The following is an 18,757-nucleotide window of genomic DNA, read 5'->3' as shown; positions in this document are numbered from 1 at the left end:
GGATAGGTGACGTTTCACAGAGTGCTGGAGTAACTCAGCGGGTCAGGCAGCATCTGTGGAGAACATGGATAGGTGACGTTTCACAGAGTGCTGGAGTAACTCAGCGGGTCAGGCAGCATCTGTGGAGAACATGGATAGGTGACGTGTTACAGAGTGCTGGAGTAACTCAGCGGGTCAGGCAGCATCTGTGGAGAACATGGATAGGTGACGTTTCACAGAGTGCTGGAGTAACTCAGCGGGTCAGGCAGCATCTGTGTGGAGAACATGGATAGGTGACGTTTCAGGTCGAGACGAAAGGCCACCCATTCCTTCTCTCCAGAGATAGCGCCTGTTAAAGGGCCTGTCCCACCAGCCTGCGACTGCACGCGGCAAGCGCGACCTAACGTGGTCGCTTGAGCCGTACGGCCTCACGGGGCCGGTCCCACTTCGATCGCCGGAGCCGTATGGAGTAGTGCGGAGCTGTCCCACGACGTCGCGCGGGTTTCCGACATAGTGACACTGTCCAAAAATTCCGCGCCGGCCCGCAGCCGCATTGAGGCCGTGCACAGCGTCTCGACGTCGTACGCAGCGGCTTGACAGCGTACGCCTTGCGCGAACTTCCCGCGGACTTCGCTCGAACTTCACGTCAACTTTATAAAATAAAAAAACGTGCGGGATCACTCTACCCCCGCTACCGGTTTGGTCGCGCTCGTCGCATGCTCATGGGACAGGCCCTTTACTCCAGCACTTTGTGTCTATCTTTTATTCCCCGTTACTCACTGGTCCAAAACAATTTGGCCAGTAGCGACCTCAACTTTGCAAATACATGAGAGAAAACTGTTTCTGTGCGTTTTAATCCTGACAGGCGAGCGAAGTGGGTCTTGGACTCCCAAGCGCTGCTATATCACTCCGTCTAACCAAACCCTTTCACCATCTGCACTCTCTGGGCTGCCAATACTGGCAGTAGAAAGCACACATGGAAAATAGGTGCAGGAGGAGGCCATTCAGCCCTTCGAGCCCTTCGATCCAGCCACACATGCCGACTGCACATTGAAGCTGGCAGCTTGATTGCAAAAAAGAAAATCGCTAGGTATGGCTTAATTTTGTTTGTAAGAAGGAACTGCAGATGCGGGAAAATCAAAGTGCTGGAGAAACTCAGCGGGTGCAGCAGCATCTATGAGCGAAGGAAATAGGCAACGTTTCGGGCCGAAACCCTTTGGGTATCGGCCCGAAACGTTGACTATTTCCTTCGGGATTCGGCCCGAAATGTTACCTATTTCCTTCGTGTTTCGGCCCGAAACGTTGACTATTTCCTTCCTGAAGGGTTTCGGCCCGAAACGTTACCTATTTCCTTCCTGAAGGGTTTCGGCCCGAAACGTTGCCTATCTCCTTCGCTCCATAGATGCTGCTGCACCCGCTGAGTTTCTCCAGCAATTTTGTCTTCCATGGCTTAATTTTGATTCTTACTGGTCTCCAAAAAGCTGCCTGCGCTCGCCGAAAACTTGTTTTTGACATTGTCTTTGCAACGTACAAAGCTAAGCATGTGTCCATCACCCTGCCTATCCTAAACATCGCAGAATAGCGGCCAATTAGTCACCAGAAGTCCTGCAAATATAGATGTTGCGCTTCTCGGGACTTGAATGGCCATGTTCAAAGTCCTGCAGGGAAAGTGTTCATTCAGCTCAAGCAAAAGCGCCCAATTATTTTGCCTGGGGCCTTTTTCCTTCACACTGCGGCAGCCCTAAGGTCTGTTGTGCCCCCGTCCCACTTGGGAAACCTGAACGGAAACCTCTGGAGACTTTGCGCCCCACCCAAGGTTTCCGTGCGGTTCCCGGAGGTTGCCGGAGGTTGCAGGTAGTGGAAGCAGGTGGGGAGACTGACAAAAACCACCGGGAACCGCACGGAAACCTTGGGTGGGGCGCAAAGTCTCCAGAGGTTTCCGTTCAGGTTTCCCTAAGTGGGACAGGGGGCATATTACACTACAATTTTATGCCATTTTTCGAACATACTGCGCTGGGTTTTTCAGCGCAACAAAGAGGCTCACCACTTGGATGGATGTGGGGGGCGCTATCGTCATCAAAGCCAGCTCGACTCCACAGTGCTGGCAAAAAACCAGCGTCAATTCTGTGGACATCGCGCGGAATCTTTGGCCCGGCACGGTGGCGCAATCGCCTCACAGCGCCAGAGATCCAGGTCCGATCCCGACCGCAGATGCTGTCTGTACCCCGATTGTGCGTTCTCCCCGTGACCTGCGTGGGCTTTCTCCGGGTGCTCCGGTTCCCAACACATCCCAAAGGCGTGCAGGTTTGTTGGTTTCATTGGCTTCTGTAAATCGTCGCTTGTGTGTTGGATAGAGCTAGTGTACGGGGTGATTGTTGCTCGGTGTGGACTCCTCAACTCAGTACGGGGAGAAGAGGTGGTCTGCAAATGGTTGGTTGGCTCGAAGGGCCTGTTCTCACGTTGTTTCTCTGAACTAACAGGCCCTTTGGCCCAAATTGCCCATGCTGACCATCTACACTAGTCCCACCTACCAGCGTTTGGTCCATATCCCTCCAAACCTGTCCTATCCATGTACCTGTCTAACTGTTTCTTAAACGTTGTGGATAGTCCCAGCCTCAACTACCTCCTCTGGCAGCTCGTTCCATACACCCACCACCCTCTTGTGTGGAAAAACGTACCTCTCAGATTTCTATTAAATCTTTTCCCCTTCACCTTGAACCTGTGTCCTCTGGTCCTCGATTCCCCTACTCTGGGCAAGAGACTCTGTGCATCTACCCGATCTATTCCTCTCATGATTTTGTACACCTCTACAAGATCACCCCTCATCCTCCTGCGCTCCATGGAATAGAGACCCAGCCTGCTCAACCTCTCCCTGTAGCTCACACCCTCTAGTCCTGGCAACATCCTCGTAAATCTTCTCCGAACCCTTTCAAGCTTGACAACATCTTTCCTATAACACGGTGCCCAGAACTGAACACAATATTCTAAATGTGGTCTCACCAACGTCTTATACAACTGCAACATGACCTCCCAACTTCTATACTCAATACTCTGACTGATGAAGGCCAAAGTGCCAAAAGCCTTTTTGACCACCTTATCTACCTGCGACTCCACCACCTTCAAGGAACCATGCACCTGTACTCCTAGATCCCTCTGCTCTACAACACTACCCAGAGGCCTACCATTCACTGTGTAGGTCCTGCCCTTGTTCGACGTCCAAAAATGCATCACCTCACACACTTCTCTGTATTCAATTCCATCAACCATTCCTCCACCCACCTGGCCAATCGATCCAGATCCTGCTGCAATTTTGGACACCACATTGCCTGATGGGAGAAGAGGGTGAGACTGGTCCTTGATGATGCTGCTGGCCTTGCAGAGGCAGCGTGAGGTGTAGATGGAGGCGATGGAAGGGAGGTTGGTTTGTGTGTGAGGGTCTGGGCTGCAACTGTCCACAATTCTCTGCGATTTCATGTGGTCTTGGATGGAGCTGTTCCCAAACCGTGCTGTGAACCGTCCTTTCTTCCTTGTCTCCCCAGTTACTGGCAGTACTGAACAGCATTGATGTGCAGAGGAATATTGGGGCCCATGTCCATTGCTGCCTGAAAGTAGCCTCCTAGAAACTCCCTCCATCCCCCCCACACACACACATAAAAGATTCCGTGGCATGACTTTGACTACACATATGTCTCTTTTATTACCACTCACTGATGACAACAAAGGCCATACTCCAGCAGTTACTTCTGGGATTGTATATCAAGGCTAGCCGTTATCCTTCTCCATACGTTTGTGCCATCTTCTGATAACTTTATTCCCTCCCCTTGCCTTCCCCAGAGAACCAGACGTCGGGAAAATTGTCGCAGAGATCACGGCGGGAAATGAGAGGTTTGACAAAGCCGTTACAACGTGGGTGTTTGAAGAGACGGTGGACTGCCGCAAACTCCGAAATTATTGACACGCAGCACGAAAACGAGGGGCTGGTGAGTGCCGTTCAACTTGGGCGTGAGCGAGTATGATCAATTTTCCAGGGTTACTTAATCCTTCTCAGCGACCAACGTCACACACACTCACGCACACACTCACGCACACACGCACACACACACGCACACACACTAGCGCACACACTCGCGCGCGCACACACTCACGCGCGCACACACACTCACGCACCCACACGCATGCACACACACGCACGCACACACACTCGCTGCACTCACACGCGCGCACGCACACACTCGCATACACACACGCGCACACACACGCACACTAGAACGCACACACACACACGCACACACACACTCACGCACACACACTCACTCACACACACACTCACGCACACACACACACACACACTACACACACACACACACACTCACACGCACACACACACTCACGCACGCACACACACACACACATTCACGCACTCACACTCACACACACGCTCACATAAACACACACACACACTCGCGCGCGCGCACACACACACTAGCACGCGCACACACTAACACTCACATAAACACACACACACACACACACACACACACACACACACACACATCGCTTCCTTCACCAGCCAGTTATGCAGATGGGGGACAGGGCAAGCGGGGAGACCGCTGCCTGAGTGAAATTCACACGGAGCAAAGCCAAGGTGATACAGACACACACCGCGATGAACAGGAAGGTTGGCGCTGTAATTAAGACGGCTAAAGCACAGTGTACGGGAAGTCCTTTAAAAGGGGGAGGGGGGAGAAGGAGAGGAGATAACATTTAAGAAACCAGACAACTTTTCAGAAGCCAGAGATACACGGCTGTGAAGCTCGGCGGACATTAACATTACCGGTCGGTTATCACGGGCTACAAGAACCTAAGAGAACCTTTGACCTCCTGGCGACCCACCCACGGCACGAGAATTCTCGCTACTCTCCGTGGCGGCTTCATTTCAATCGCCGCTAATTTTTCAACGTGTTGAAAAACCCGCGGTGACCATAATGAGGCCGCGACTCGTTCCCAGAATGCGGGAACTCCTCACGACAATGAAGGCGACTCCCCGGCAACCACCCGCAAACATGTGGCGACCTGCAGTTGCCTAAAAAGTTGCCTAAGTGGGACAGGGACATTAGGAAGGAGATGAGGAGGAATTTCTTTAGCCAGAGGTTGGTGAATCTGTGCAATTCATTGCACAGGTGGCGGTGGAGGCCAAGACATTGAGTATTTTTAAGCGGAAATTGACAGGTTCTTGATTACTACGCTGCCTCACAGCGCCAGAGACCGCGATTCGACCACGGGTGCTGTCTGTACGGAGAGAAGGAGGAACCACAGAGAGGGAGCAGTGAGAGAGGGTATCGCACAACTCCGTAGGTACATTATGGATCTGAGTAAGAGTAGATGTTAGAGACTTAACAGCACGGAAACAGGCCCTTCGTCCCACCGGGTCCGTGGCGCCCAGCGATCCCCGCACGCTAGCACTATCCTACACACACTAGGGACAATTTACATTGATACCAACCTACAAACCTGTACGTCTTTGGAGTGGGGGAGGAGATCGGAGTTCCCGGAGAAACCCCACTCAGGTCACGGGGAGAACGTACAAACTCCGCACAGACAGCGCCCGTAGTCGGGATGGAACCCGGGTCTCCGGCGCTGCGTTTTGCTGTACCGCTGCGCCACCGCGACTATAAGTAGAAACTGCGGAATGCAGAATCTCGAGACAGATGACAAGATGGAATTTTAATTACTTGTGATTAATTAGTTTTTTAAAACTACGGTTCTGCAGTATCGGAGCAAAGCATTAATAGATCTGCAGACCTTAGCTTAAAAACTGGACATATTAGAACTAACAAAACAAAAAAAATCTTAATGATTTGCAACTAAAATATTGAAGATTAAACTTAACTGACTGATAAAAGACACTGGCCATTCAACTACCAACTTCACACTGAACGCACGCCTATAAAATAGGCTACTTTCTCTATAATAGGATCATTAAGATGCACTTGACTTTCTGATTGGATTGCACTTTACTGATGCATGTACCATCACACCAGGAAGGGATTAACTGTTCAGTTTCTGTCTAGACTCTTATCAGTTGCAACCTTGAGTTTACAAGCTGTTCTTTGACACAGTGTTGAGTAGACTTGTTCTCGTGGAGATAATGACGTTAAATAAGCTAACCCCATCAATTTCCTGCAAACTATATGTTTAGATCAGAGTTTGAAATGTGAGGTGTAGGAAGGAACTGCAGATGCTGGTTTAAACTGAAGATAAACACAGAGTGCTGGAGTAACTCAGCGGGTCAGGCAGCATCTGTGGAGAACATGGATAGGTGATGTTTCACAGAGTGCTGGAGTAACTCAGCGGGTCAGGCAGCATCTGTGGAGAACATGGAAATAGGTGACGTTTTCACAAAGCGCTGGAGTAACTCAGCGAAAAGGTCTATTTCCAGCATCTTTGGAGCCGAAAGGCCTAAATAGGTAACGTTGCGGGTCGAAACCCTAACTGAGTGGGGTCGGGCCGCAACTGTGGAGAATTTGGATAAGTGACGTTTCGTGCCCGAGTAACTCATTGCGGGTCAGGCATTTCTGTTAGCTGGATAGGTGCTGCTGCACCATAACTCAGTGGGTCAGGCAGCATCTATGGAGCTAAGGAAATAGGTGACGTTTCGGGTCGAAAGCAGGGTTTCGACCCTAAACGTGCCTATTTCCCAGGATTTTCGGCCCGAAACAGAGCTGACTCGGTAGCACTGCTGCACCATAACTGAGTGGGTCACTGCAGCATCTGTGGAGAACGTGGCAGGTAAACTCGGATCTGAAACAGGGTCAAGACCCAACGTCACCTATTTTATTCTGATATGTCCCGGATGGGACATGAGCTTTTCACTGTACTCGGTACACGTGAACCGAAAGACTCAAACAATCAAGTCAAGACATTGTATGTGAATGTGGGAAGAGGACAAAAAATTCTTAATTTGCAGCACAACCATAAACAGTTACAGCACGGAAAAGGCTATCTCGGGGGAAGAAAGTCCATGCCGAAAAATTTATTTGTCAATAAATAACAAATATAGTGCAATAATAATAATATAGTCTTTTGCAGTTCTGAGCTCAGACGCAAGTGGTGTATTAGAATACACCTGTTACCATGTAACAATGTAATCATATGGGGATTGTGGTCAGAGCTGAGCTGTCGTGAATATGGATGGGGAGAGCTTCATTCCGTGCTAATTTCGGAAGCGGGCTCTAATCCCTCTGTGTTCCAGTCATCATGTCTGGTCACCCTGACCCACAAAGTCAACGAGTTGAACATCTATCCGCCTGTCTTGTTTTTTAGCGCTAAGGCAGCGTTGCTAGGCAGAGAATGAGCTAAATCCGGATCACAGCAGCAAACCTTGAACACAAGTGTACGTGACTGACTTGGCATCTCCGATATCAAAAATGGTATAAAAAGGCTGCACAGCTCCAGACTGCAGATCAGTCCCATTTGACTGTTCTCCTTGCCTGGCAAGTCATCGGGTAATAGAGCAGTCGTTTACTCTCACTCACGTCTCTTGCAAATTATTCCCGGCAGATTTGAGATCGGGGAATCTCGTCCGCCGACTTGGATTTGTGAAAAAGGATCTCTGGTGACAGACGGCTCAGCTGGCATAGAAAGAGGTAAGGCCTTTCCTGGCACTGAGCCTTTTCTGCCACTAGTACCCGTTTGAATCCAGGTGGGCGATGGCCTTTGCCAATGCCGGAATAAACGTGAGTGACCTGGGTCCCGGGGAGAGAGGGCTTGAGTCCCATTCTACGAAGTTAGATGATTACGGGCAGTTCAGAGCCCAAAGGGATGGCTTGGCAAAGGAACTAGAGTATATGTGGAAACAAATGCAGAGCTTCTTTAGGTATGTGAAGAGGAAAAAAATAGTTAAGACCAAAGTTGGACCCTTGAAGACTGAAAAAGGTGGATTTGCTACGGGGAACAAGGAAATGGCAGATGAGTTGAACAGCTACTTTGGATCTGGCTTCACTAAGGAAGACACAAACAATCTCCCTGATGCACTAGTGGCCAGAGGATCTAGGATGACGGAGGAACTGAAGGAAATTCGCATTAGGCAGGAAATGGTGTTGGGTAGACTGATGGGACTGAAGGCTGATAAATCCCCAGGGCCTGATGGTCTGCATCCCAGGGTACTCAAGGAAGTGGCTCTAGAAATCGTGGACGCATTGGTGATCATTTTCCAATGTTCCACAGATTCAGGATCAGTTCTTGTGGATTGGAGGGTAGCTAATGTTATCCCACTTTTTAAGAAAGGAGGGAGTGAGAAAACGGGGAATTATAGACCAGTTAGCCTGACATCGGTGGTGGGGAAGATGCTGGAGTCAATTATAAAAGATGAAATAGCGGCACATTTGGATAGCAGTAACAGGATCGGTCCGAGTCAGCATGGATTTACAAAGGGGAAATCATGTTTGACTAATCTTCTGGAATTCTTTAAGGACGTAACGGGGAAAATGGACAAGGGAGAGCCAGTGGATGTAGTGTACCTGGACTTTCAGAAAGCATTTGATAAGGTCCCACGTAGGAGATTAGTGGGCAAAATTAGGGCACATGATATTGGGGGTAGAGTGCTGACATGGATAGAGAAGTGGTTGGCAGGCAGGAAACAAAGAGCAGGGATAAACGGGTCCCTTTCAGAATGGCAGGCAGTGACTAGTGGGGTACCGCAAGGCTCAGTGCTGGGACCAGCAGTGACTAGTGGGGTACCGCAAGGCTCGGTGCTGGGACTGCAGCTATTTACAATATACATCAATGATTTAGATGAAGGGATTAAAAGTAACATTAGCAAATTTGCAGATGACACAAAGCTGGGTGGCAGTATGAACTGTGAGGAGGATGCTATGAGAATGCAGGGTGACTTGGATAGGTTGGGTGAGTGGGCAGATGCATGGCAGATGCAGTTTAATGTGGATAAATGTGAGGTTATCCACTTTGGTGGCAAAAACAAGAAGGCAGATTATTATCTGAATGGTGTCAAGTTGGGAAAAGGGGAAGTACAACTGGATCTGGGGGTCCTTGTACATCAGTCGCTGAAAGTAAGCATGCAGGTACAGCAGGCAGTGAAGAAAGCGAATGGTATGTTGGCCTTCATAACAAGAGGAGTTGAGTATAGGAGCAAAGAGGCCCTTCTGCAGTTGTACAGGGCCCTATTGAGACCACACCTGGAGTATTGTGTGCAGTTTTGGTCTCCAAATTTGAGGAAGGACATTCTTGCTATTGAGGAAGTGCAGCATAGGTTCACAAGGTTAATTCCCAGGATGGCGGGACTAACATATGTTGATAGACTGGAGCGGCTGGGCTTGTATATTCTGGAACTTAGAAGGATGAGAGGGTATCGCATTGAAACATATAAGATTAATATGGGTTTGGACACGCTAGAGGCAGGTAACGTGTTCCCGATGTTGAGGGAGTCCAAAACCAGGGGCCACTAGGGGCCACAGATTAAGAATAAGGGGTTGGTCATTTAGAATGGAGATGAGGAAAAACATTTTCACACAGAGAGTTGTGAATCTGTGGAATTCTCTGCCTCAGAAGGCAGTGGAGGCCAATTCTCTGGATGTTTTCAAGAGAGAGTTAGATTTAGCTCTTAGGACTAACGGAACCAAGGGATATGGGGAGAAGGCAGGAACGGGGTACAGATTGTAGATGATCACAGTGAATGGCGAATGGTGCAGGCTCGAAGGGCTGAATGGCCTACTCCTGCACCTATTGTCTATGTTCAAGAAGAAAGAGAGAGGCAAGCATGGATGTTTAGAGCTCTAGCAAAACACTGACTCCAGGCGACGTGACAGGAAGAGTTGCCGGCTTTCGTGTTCAATGAATGATCAGTGCTGGTTCAATATAGATGTTCATCAGACATAGGAGCAGAATGAGGCCATTCGGCCCATCGAGTCTACTCCGCCGTTCAATCATGGCTGATCTATCTCTCCCATCCCAACCCCATTCTCCTGCCTTCTCCCCTCACACCCGTGCTGATCTTTTAATGGAGATTTGAAAAAGAAACTTTATTCTCAATTTTATTTTTAAACTGTGCAAATGTTGAATGAATCATTTGTTCCAGACGGAACGGGATGTCAATGAAAGATTCTGCCCCTTTGTCTCTTTAAGAAGTTGAGTGGAAGTGGAGAGACATTGTTTCCTCGTCGAAGAAGGAACTGCAGATGCTGGAAAATCGAAGGCGGACAAAAACCCTGGAGGAACTCCCCCGCTGAGTTTCTCCAGCATTTTTGTCCACCTTTAATTGTTGCCTTGATTCTTTGGATTATGTGTTGGGGGTTTTCACTGTGGAAATTAATTATTCGTTCTAAGTTTCCTAGTTATTTGTGAAGGCTCTAACACAAGAGAGGCGCTGGCCATTCAACTAACAGGAGCGAAGAGTTAAGGAGCCCAGCGTGGACTTTTGTGTCGTTTTACTGTTTCTTTCTTTCAAAATACATTCCAGGTCGACCTGGATTCCACACTGTGGCCCATGTGCAATCCAGGTTAAGGTGCTAGAAATGTGAGCGTCTCTTCTCCGGACATTAGATGCCCTCATTTCATTTGGGGAAATTGGTGATCCGGGTACATTTACAGTGGGAATTGTGAAAGTGGCATTCTGTGTCATTGGGAAGCCTAGAGGGACAATAATGGTACAAAGGTACGGGCTTTCCTTGCATGGATTCTTCCGTGCCGCTCGTATCCGTTCGAATCCAAGACGCGGGCAAAGTGCGCAGCCGAAGCCAGAATAAACCTGATGGAGCGGGTTTCTGTCTGCATGGGTTTGAGTCCCACGGTCCCGGGTCTAGATGATTACAGTGCCCTCCATAATGTTTGGGACAAAGATCCATCATTGATTTGCCTCTGTACGCCACAATTTGAGATTTGTAATTGAAGAAAAATCACGTGGTTAAAGTGCACATTGTCAGATTTTATTAATTACAGCTGTGTTTATACATAGCCCCCTCCATTTCAGGGCACCATTATGTTTGGGACACGTGGCTTGTAATTGCTCAGGTGTGTCACATTGCCTCCTTAATGCAGGTATAAGAGAGCTCTCAGCACCTAGTCTTTCCTCCAGTCTTTCCATCCCCTTTGGAAACTTTTATTGCTGTTTATCAACATGAGGACCAAAGTTGTGCCAATGAAAGTCAAAGATGCCATTATGAGGCTGAGAAACAAGAATAAAACTGTTAGAGACATCGGCCAAACCTTAGGCTTACCAAAACCAATTGTTTGGAACATCATTAAGAAGAAACAGAGCACTGGTGAGCTTACTAATCGCAAAGGGACTGACAGGCCAAGGAAGACCTCCACAGCTGATGACAGAAGAAATCTCTCTATAATAAAGAAAAACCCCCAAACACCTGTCCGACAGATCAGAAACACTCTTCAGGAGTCAGGTGTGGATTTGTCAATGACCACTGTCCGCAGAAGACTTCATGAACAGAAATACAGAGGCTACACTGCAAGATGCAAACCACTGGTTAGCCGCAAAAATAGGATGGCCAGGTTACAGTTTGCCAAGAAGTACTTAAAAGAGCAACCGCAGTTCTGGAAAAAGGTCTTGTGGACAGATGAGATGAAGATTAACTTATATTAGAGTGATGGCAAGAGCAAAGTATGGAGGAGAGAAGGAACTGCCCAAGATCCAAAGCATACCACCTCATCTGTGAAACACAGTGGTGGGGGTGTTATGGCCTAGGCATGTATGGCTGCTGAAGGTACTGGCTCACTTATCTTCATTGATGATACAACTGCTGATGGTAGCAGCATAATTAATTCTGAAGTGTATAGACACATCCTATCTGCTCAAGTTCAAACAACTACCTCAAAACTCATTGGCCGGCAGTTCATTCTACAGCAAGACAATGATCCCAAACATACTGCTAAAGCAACAAAGGAGTTTTTCAAAGCTAAAAAATGGTCAATTCTTGAGTGGCCAAGTCAATCACCTGATCTGAACCCAATTGAGCATGCCTTTTATATGCCCAAGAGAAAACTGAAGGGGACTAGCCCCAAAAACAAGCATAAGCTAAAGATGGCTGCAATACAGGCCTGGCAGAGCATCACCAGAGAAGACACCCAGCAACTGGTGATGTCCATGAATCACAGACTTCAAGCAGTCATTGCATGCAAAGGATATGCAACAAAATACTAAACATGACTACTTTCATTTACATGACATTGCTGTGTCCCAAACATTATGGTACCCTGAAATGGGGGGAACTATGTAAAAACACAGCTGTAATTTCTACATGGTGAAACCAAAATGTATACAAATGGCCTTTATTAAAATCTGACAATGTGCACTTTAACCACATGTGATTTTTTTTCTATTACAAATCTCAAACTGTGGAGTACAGAGGCAAATAAATAAATGATGGGTCTTTGTCCCAAACATTATGGAGGGCGATGTGTAAACAGAAAACGCAGATTGTGTTAATAATTACTAATGATTAATTTGTGTTTAGTTTAGTTTAGAGATACAGCACTGTAGTTATTCAAAATCGGATGGCTCTAGACCAGGGATGGGGAACCTGCGGCCTTAAGGCTGCATGCGGACTTCTAGGCCATTAAGTGCGGATTTTCGAATGAATCCAAATTATGTACAACAAATTATTTTATTTTAATTAATATGTTTTTGTTCGTCTTTTATTATTTTTTATTTTAATCTTAAAATGTTTTGGTATTTAAAATACTAAGGAGTAAAGGAAGATTGAGGGCCACAATTCAAACATTAGTAAGTCGTGAGGCCTATTTATGCTCATGATTTAGTTCTAATGCGACTCCAGAATGTGCATTAACTTTGACATGCACGAAAAATGCTTTCCTGCTTTTCAACCACTTTTTGCTGCGAATCTACATTCTCCTACCTAACCCAAATCAAGATGCCCTTAAGGTCACAAATGACGGACACCCATCTAGAAGATCAGCTGAAACTGCGCCCCTCCATGTTGCAACCAAATATTCAAATGCTTTCCCACAAAAAGGTTCATTCACTTTAGAATTAACAATTTGCTTTCATTTTCTTGAAGTTAGTACATAGTAGTACATTTTGAAGTATATCTAATTGAAGTTTCTTGGATGCGGCCTTATTAGCCTACAGCTAAGTCATAGTAAGAAAGGGTTTCAGGAGTAGGCCATTCGGCCCTTCGAGCCCGAAACGTTCTATATGATCCTTCGCTCCAACTCAGTATAGATGCTGCTGGCCACATCTAACTCCCCGCCAATGAAGTTTCTCCACTACCCTCTTTTTTGTGTCACCACCTCAGTGAAAAAAGTTCTTCTCATCTCGGTTCATTCTTATCCTTTAAGAAACATCGGGAACAATCTTTGCTAGCCTGTCAACCCCTTGATTTTGTTAGTACATAGATCCCCTCTACATTCTAGAGTGTATAAACCAAGTCTATCCAGTCTTTCTTCATAAGACAGTCCTGACATCCCAGGAATCAGTCTGGTGAACCGTCTCTGCACTCCCTCTATGGCAATAATGTCCTTCCTCAGATTTGGAGACCAAAACTGTACGCAATACTCCAGGTGTGGTCTCACCAAGACCCTGTACAACTGCAGTAGAACCTCCCTGCTCCTAGACTCAAATCCTTTTTAAGCGGCATTCCAACATGATAAGGTTCCCCTCCCCTGGTCTAGACTTTCTCCTCGTGGCCCAGGGGTGAGTTTGTGTGGCCCACAACGGATCGTGCAGTTTCTCCAACCAAGAGAAATGAATTGATTGTGACGTAAGGATTAGTCAGGTGTATATCCACACCTTGTGAACTATCTCGGAGGACGAGCCCTTTTACTGGTGGAGGTAGATTCCTAACGAAGGGAACTGGGCGGGAGGGCTCTTTAAAATCATTTTAAAGTACGCTGTTACTATTCTGAGCATTGTTGCCACCTTATACGTACAGATCCAGCCTTCAGAAGGTGCAGAACCAGAGCCAGCAACATTATGGGGGACCCCTACCCCCCCAGCAACGGACTGTTCCAGCTGCTACGGTCAGGCAAACGCCTCCGCTGCCATGCTGTGAAAACGGAGAGGATGAGACGGAGCTTCTTCCCACAGGCCGTCCGGACTGTAAACTCTGATCTCACCGGGGATTCATTTACTGTTGTGTTGTGTCTTTTTATAATTGTTGTTTTTTTCTAACATGTAAAAATACTGATTCTGTTCTGGAGTGTTTTACACAATCCGCAGGCAACGCCACTTTCATTAAACTGCACGTCTTGTTTGTGTGTGTGTGTGTGTGTGTGTGTGTGACAAATAAAGTTGTCTTGACTTGACTTCCCTCGGTCTCATGCAAGGTCTCTGCTTCTCAAAATGGCGCTCCCGTCCCACCAGCGAGTCGCCATTTTGCGGCCCACAAACATCTCCCTGTCGGGCGACACTGACCAATGCCTTCTCATGTGGACCTGTGAGGACAAAAGGAGGGGACTGTGGGAAGAACTGAGCTGTTCTCTCATCTTGTGAACACGGATGGGCAGCGTTGGCTTCTGTGCTAATTGGAGCAGCGAACTCTAATCCTGTGAAGGTGGACAAAAATGCTGGAGAAACTCAGCGGGTGCAGCAGCATCTATGGAGCGAAGGAAATAGGCGACGTTTCGGGACTGGCTTAGATTAGAGGTACAGCGTGGAAACAGGCCCTTCGGCCCATTGAGTCCGTGCTGACCATCGATCGCCCGTTTCACACACTAGTTCCGTGTTATCCCACATTTTCATCCACTCCCTACACACGAGGGGGCAATTTACAGAGGGGCAGATTAACCTACACACCCACACGTCTTTGGGATGTGGGAGGAAACCGGAGAACCCGGGTGGCGTGCTGCCTCCCTGGTGCCCGGGCGCAGGACGTTGCGGAGTGGCTGCGCGGCATCCTCACGAGGGAGGGGGAGCAGCCGGAGGTTGTCGTGCATGCTGGCACAAACCATATTGGTAGCAAGAGGAAGGAGGTTCTGCAACACAAGTTTAGGGAATTAGTTGTACAGTTGTACAGGGTCTTGGTGAGACCACACCTGGAGTATTGCGTACAGTTTTGGTCTCCAAATCTGAGGAAGGACATTATTGCCATAGAGGGAGTGCAGAGACGGTTCACCAGACTGATTCCTGGGATGTCAGGACTGTCTTATGAAGAAAGACTGGATAGACTTGGTTTATACTCTCTAGAATTTAGAAGATTGAGGGGGGATCTTATAGAAACTTACAAAATTCTTAAGGGGTTGGACAGGCTAGATGCAGGAAGATTGTTCCCGATGTTGGGGAAGTCCAGGACAAGGGGTCACAGCTTAAGGATAAAGGGGAAATCCTTTAAAACCGAGATGAGAAGAACTTTTTTTTTCACGCAGAGAGTGGTGAATCTCTGGAACTCTCTGCCACAGAGGGTAGTTGAGGCCAGTTCATTGGCTATATTTAAGAGGGAGTTAGATGTGGCCCTTGTGGCTAAGGGGATCAAGGGGTATGGAGAGAAGGCAGGTACGGGATACTGAGTTGGATGATCAGCCATGATCATATTGAATGGCGGTGCAGGTTCGAAGGGCCGAATGGCCTACTCCTGCACCTAATTTCTATGTCTATGTTTCTAGGTAAAAGGCTGTAAAGCAGGACCTCCACGATAGTTATCTCAGGATAGACACCAAATGCTGGAGTAACTCAGTGGGACAGACAACATCTCTGGAGAGAAGGAATGCGTGGCGTTTGGGGTCGAGTCAAGCCTTCTTAACCATATAACCATATACCAATTACAGCACGGAAACAGGCCATCTCGGCCCTACAAGTCCGTGCCGAACAATTTTTTTTTTCCCCTTAGTCCCACCTGCCTGCACTCATACCATAACCCTCCATTCCCTTCTCATCCATATGCCTATCCAATTTATTTTTAAATGATACCAATGAACCTGCCTCCACCACTTCCACTGGAAGCTCATTCCACACCGCTACCACTCTCTGCGTAAAGAAGTTCCCCCTCATATTACCCCTAAACTTCTGTCCCTTAATTCTGAAGTCATGTCCTCTTGTTTGAATCTTCCCTATTCTCAAAGGGAAAAGCTTGTCCACATCAACTCTGTCTATCCCTCTCATCATTTTAAAGACCTCTATCAGGTCCCCCCTTAACCTTCTGCGCTCCAGAGAATAAAGACCTAACTTATTCAACCTATCTCTGTAACTTAGTTGTTGAAACCCAGGCAACATTCTAGTAAATCTCCTCTGTACTCTCTCTATTTTGTTGACCGTTTTATTTCTTCAGACTGAACCCAACCCAAAACGTCACCCATTCCTTCTCTCCAGAGATGCTGCCTGTCCCACTGAGTTACTCCAGCATTTTGTGTCTATCTTCAATTTAAACCAGCATCTGCAGTTCTTTCCTACACATAGGTTTGCTTCCAGTACCTCGTGCTAGTTAGGGTAGGGACAGTGAGATAGGGGATCTGAATGTGTGGCTGAGGAGTTAATGCAGGGGGCAGGGATTTAGATTTCTGGATCATTGGGATCTCTTCCGGGGCAGGGGTGACCTGTACTAAAGGGACGGGTTGCACCTAAAACCGTAGGGGGAACCAACATCCTAGCGGGGAGGTTTGCTAATGCTACACTGGTGGGTTCAACTTAAGTGAGTTTATTGTCATGTGTTCCAGATAGGGCAATGAAATCCTTGCTTGCTGCAGCACAACAGAATATAGTAGGCATGAATACAGAACAGATCAGTGTGTCCATATACCATAGAATATATATATATATATACACACACATAAATACACAGATAAAGTGCAATAGGCTGTTATAGTTCAGAGTTTGTTTGAAGTTGAGTTTAATAGTCTGATGGCTGTGGGGAAGTAGCTATTCCTGAACCTGGACGTTGCAGTCTTCAGGCTCCTGTACCTTCTACCTGAAGGTAGCGAGGAGATGAGTGTGTGGCCAGGATGGTGTGTGGGTCTTTGATGATACTGCCAGCGTTTTTGAGGCAGCGACTGCGATAAATCCCCTCGATGTCCCATCAGTCTACCCAATACTATTTCTCGCCTAATGAAAATTTATTTCAGTTCCTCTACCCCCTTAGATCCTCTGTCCTCCAGTACATCTGGGAGATTGTTTGTGTCTTCCTTAGTGAAGACAGATCCAAAGTACCTGTTCAACTCTTCTGCCATTTTCTTGTTCCCCATAATAATTTCGCCTGTTTCTGCTTTCAAGGGACCCACATTTTTCTTTACTAATCTTTTTCTCTTAACATACCTAAAAAAGTTTTACTGTCCTTTATATTCTTGGCCAGCTTCCCCTCGTACTTCATCTTTTCATCCCGTATTGGCCGTTTTGTTTCCTTCTGTTGTCCTTTGAAAGTTTCCCAATCCCGCTACTTCCGGCCACTCTTTGCTGTGTTATACACCTTTTCTTTTACATAGAAACATAGAAACATAGAAATTAGGTGCAGGATTAGGCCATTCGGCCCTTCGAGCCTGCACCGCCATTGAATATGATCATGGCTGATCATCCAACTCAGTATCCCGTACCTGCCTTCTCTCCATACCCCCTGATCCCCTTGGCCACAAGGGCCACATCTAACTCCCTCTTAAATATAGCCAATGAACTGGCCTCAACTACCCTCTGTGGCAGAGAGTTCCAGAGATTCACCACTCTGTGTGAAAAAAGTTCTCCTCATCTCGGTTTTAAAGGATTTCCCCTTATCCTTAAGCTGTGACCCCTTGTCCTGGACTTCCCCAACATCGGGAACAATCTTCCTGCATCTAGCCTGTCCAACCCCTTAAGAATTTTGTAAGTTTCTATAAGATCCCCTCTCAATCTCCTAAATTCTAGAGAGTATAAACCAAGTCTATCCAGTCTTTCTTTCTTCATAAGACAGTCCTGACATCCCAGGAATCAGTCTGGTGAACCTTCTCTGCACTCCCTCTATGGCAATAGTCCTTCCTCAGAATTGGAGACCAAAACTGCACGCAATACCCCAGGTGTGGTCTCACCAAGACCCTGTACAACTGCAGTAGAACCTCCCTGCTCCTATACTCAAATCCTCTTGCTATGAAAGCCAACATACCATTCGCTTTCTTTACTGCCTGCTGCACCTGCATGCCTACCTTCAATGACTGGTGTACCATGTTTTATTCCATCCCTAACTTCCCTTGTCAGCCACGGTCGCCTCTTACTCCCCTTAGAATCTTTCTTCCTCTTTGGAATGAAATGTTCCTGCATCTTCTGGATTATTCCCAGAAATCCCTGCCATTGCTGTTCCACTGTCATTCCTGATGTGTTTAATGAAGTGTTTGTGGAAGAGCGTTTTGGGACCAGCGACCACATTTCGATTAGGTTTAAGATAGTTATGGACAGGGACAGAGAGGGCCCACGTGTTAAAATCAAGTTGATTGGAGCAGGTTATTTGAGGGGAAAGGAACATCGGCCAAGTGGGACGTTTTTCCAAATGTGCTGTCAAGAGATCGGGCAATGCATGTCCCGGTTATAGCGCATGGCAAGGCAGGCAAACGTAAGGAAACTTGGCTGACGAGAGAAATTGTGGCTCTGGTCAAGAGTAAGAAGGATGCAATGGACAGGTGTAGGCAGCTGGGAATCTGGGATCAAGTGTATCCCTGGAGGAGTTTCAGGAACTAAGGAGCAAGGTAAACAAGGAAATCGGGCGGGCAAAAAGGGGCCAGAGAATAGCATTAAGGACAATCCCAAAAGATGATGTTATAAATACATAAGGGGGACAAGGGTAACTAGAGAGAGAGTGGGACAACTCAGAAATCAAAGTGGTCACCTCTGTGTGGAGCCACA

At 47.3% G+C, this 18,757-nt stretch overlaps 1 protein-coding gene across 2 annotated transcripts in view; it reads left to right on the top strand.

Annotated features, from left to right (window-relative positions):
- smarcd1 (SWI/SNF related, matrix associated, actin dependent regulator of chromatin, subfamily d, member 1) overlaps nt 1-14,267 on the top strand; it is a 53,751-nt gene extending 39,484 nt beyond the window's left edge. The window contains exons 12-14 of one of the 2 annotated variants that reach the window (XR_008726377.1): nt 3,814-3,959; nt 7,540-7,625; nt 13,899-14,267. The gene's annotated coding sequence lies outside the window, so the exon portion shown is untranslated. The remainder of the gene's footprint in view (nt 1-3,813; nt 3,960-7,539; nt 7,626-13,898) is intronic. The other variant, XR_008726378.1, reaches the window with a different exon arrangement.
- Nucleotides 14,268-18,757: the final 4,490 nt, after the last annotated feature.

Source organism: Leucoraja erinacea, chromosome 40 (assembly GCF_028641065.1).
Source record: "Leucoraja erinacea ecotype New England chromosome 40, Leri_hhj_1, whole genome shotgun sequence".
In the NCBI taxonomy this organism is placed as follows: Eukaryota; Metazoa; Chordata; class Chondrichthyes; order Rajiformes; family Rajidae; genus Leucoraja; species Leucoraja erinaceus.
The sequence above is the reverse complement of the archived record's forward strand: the minus strand, read 5'-3'. Positions and strand labels throughout refer to the sequence as shown.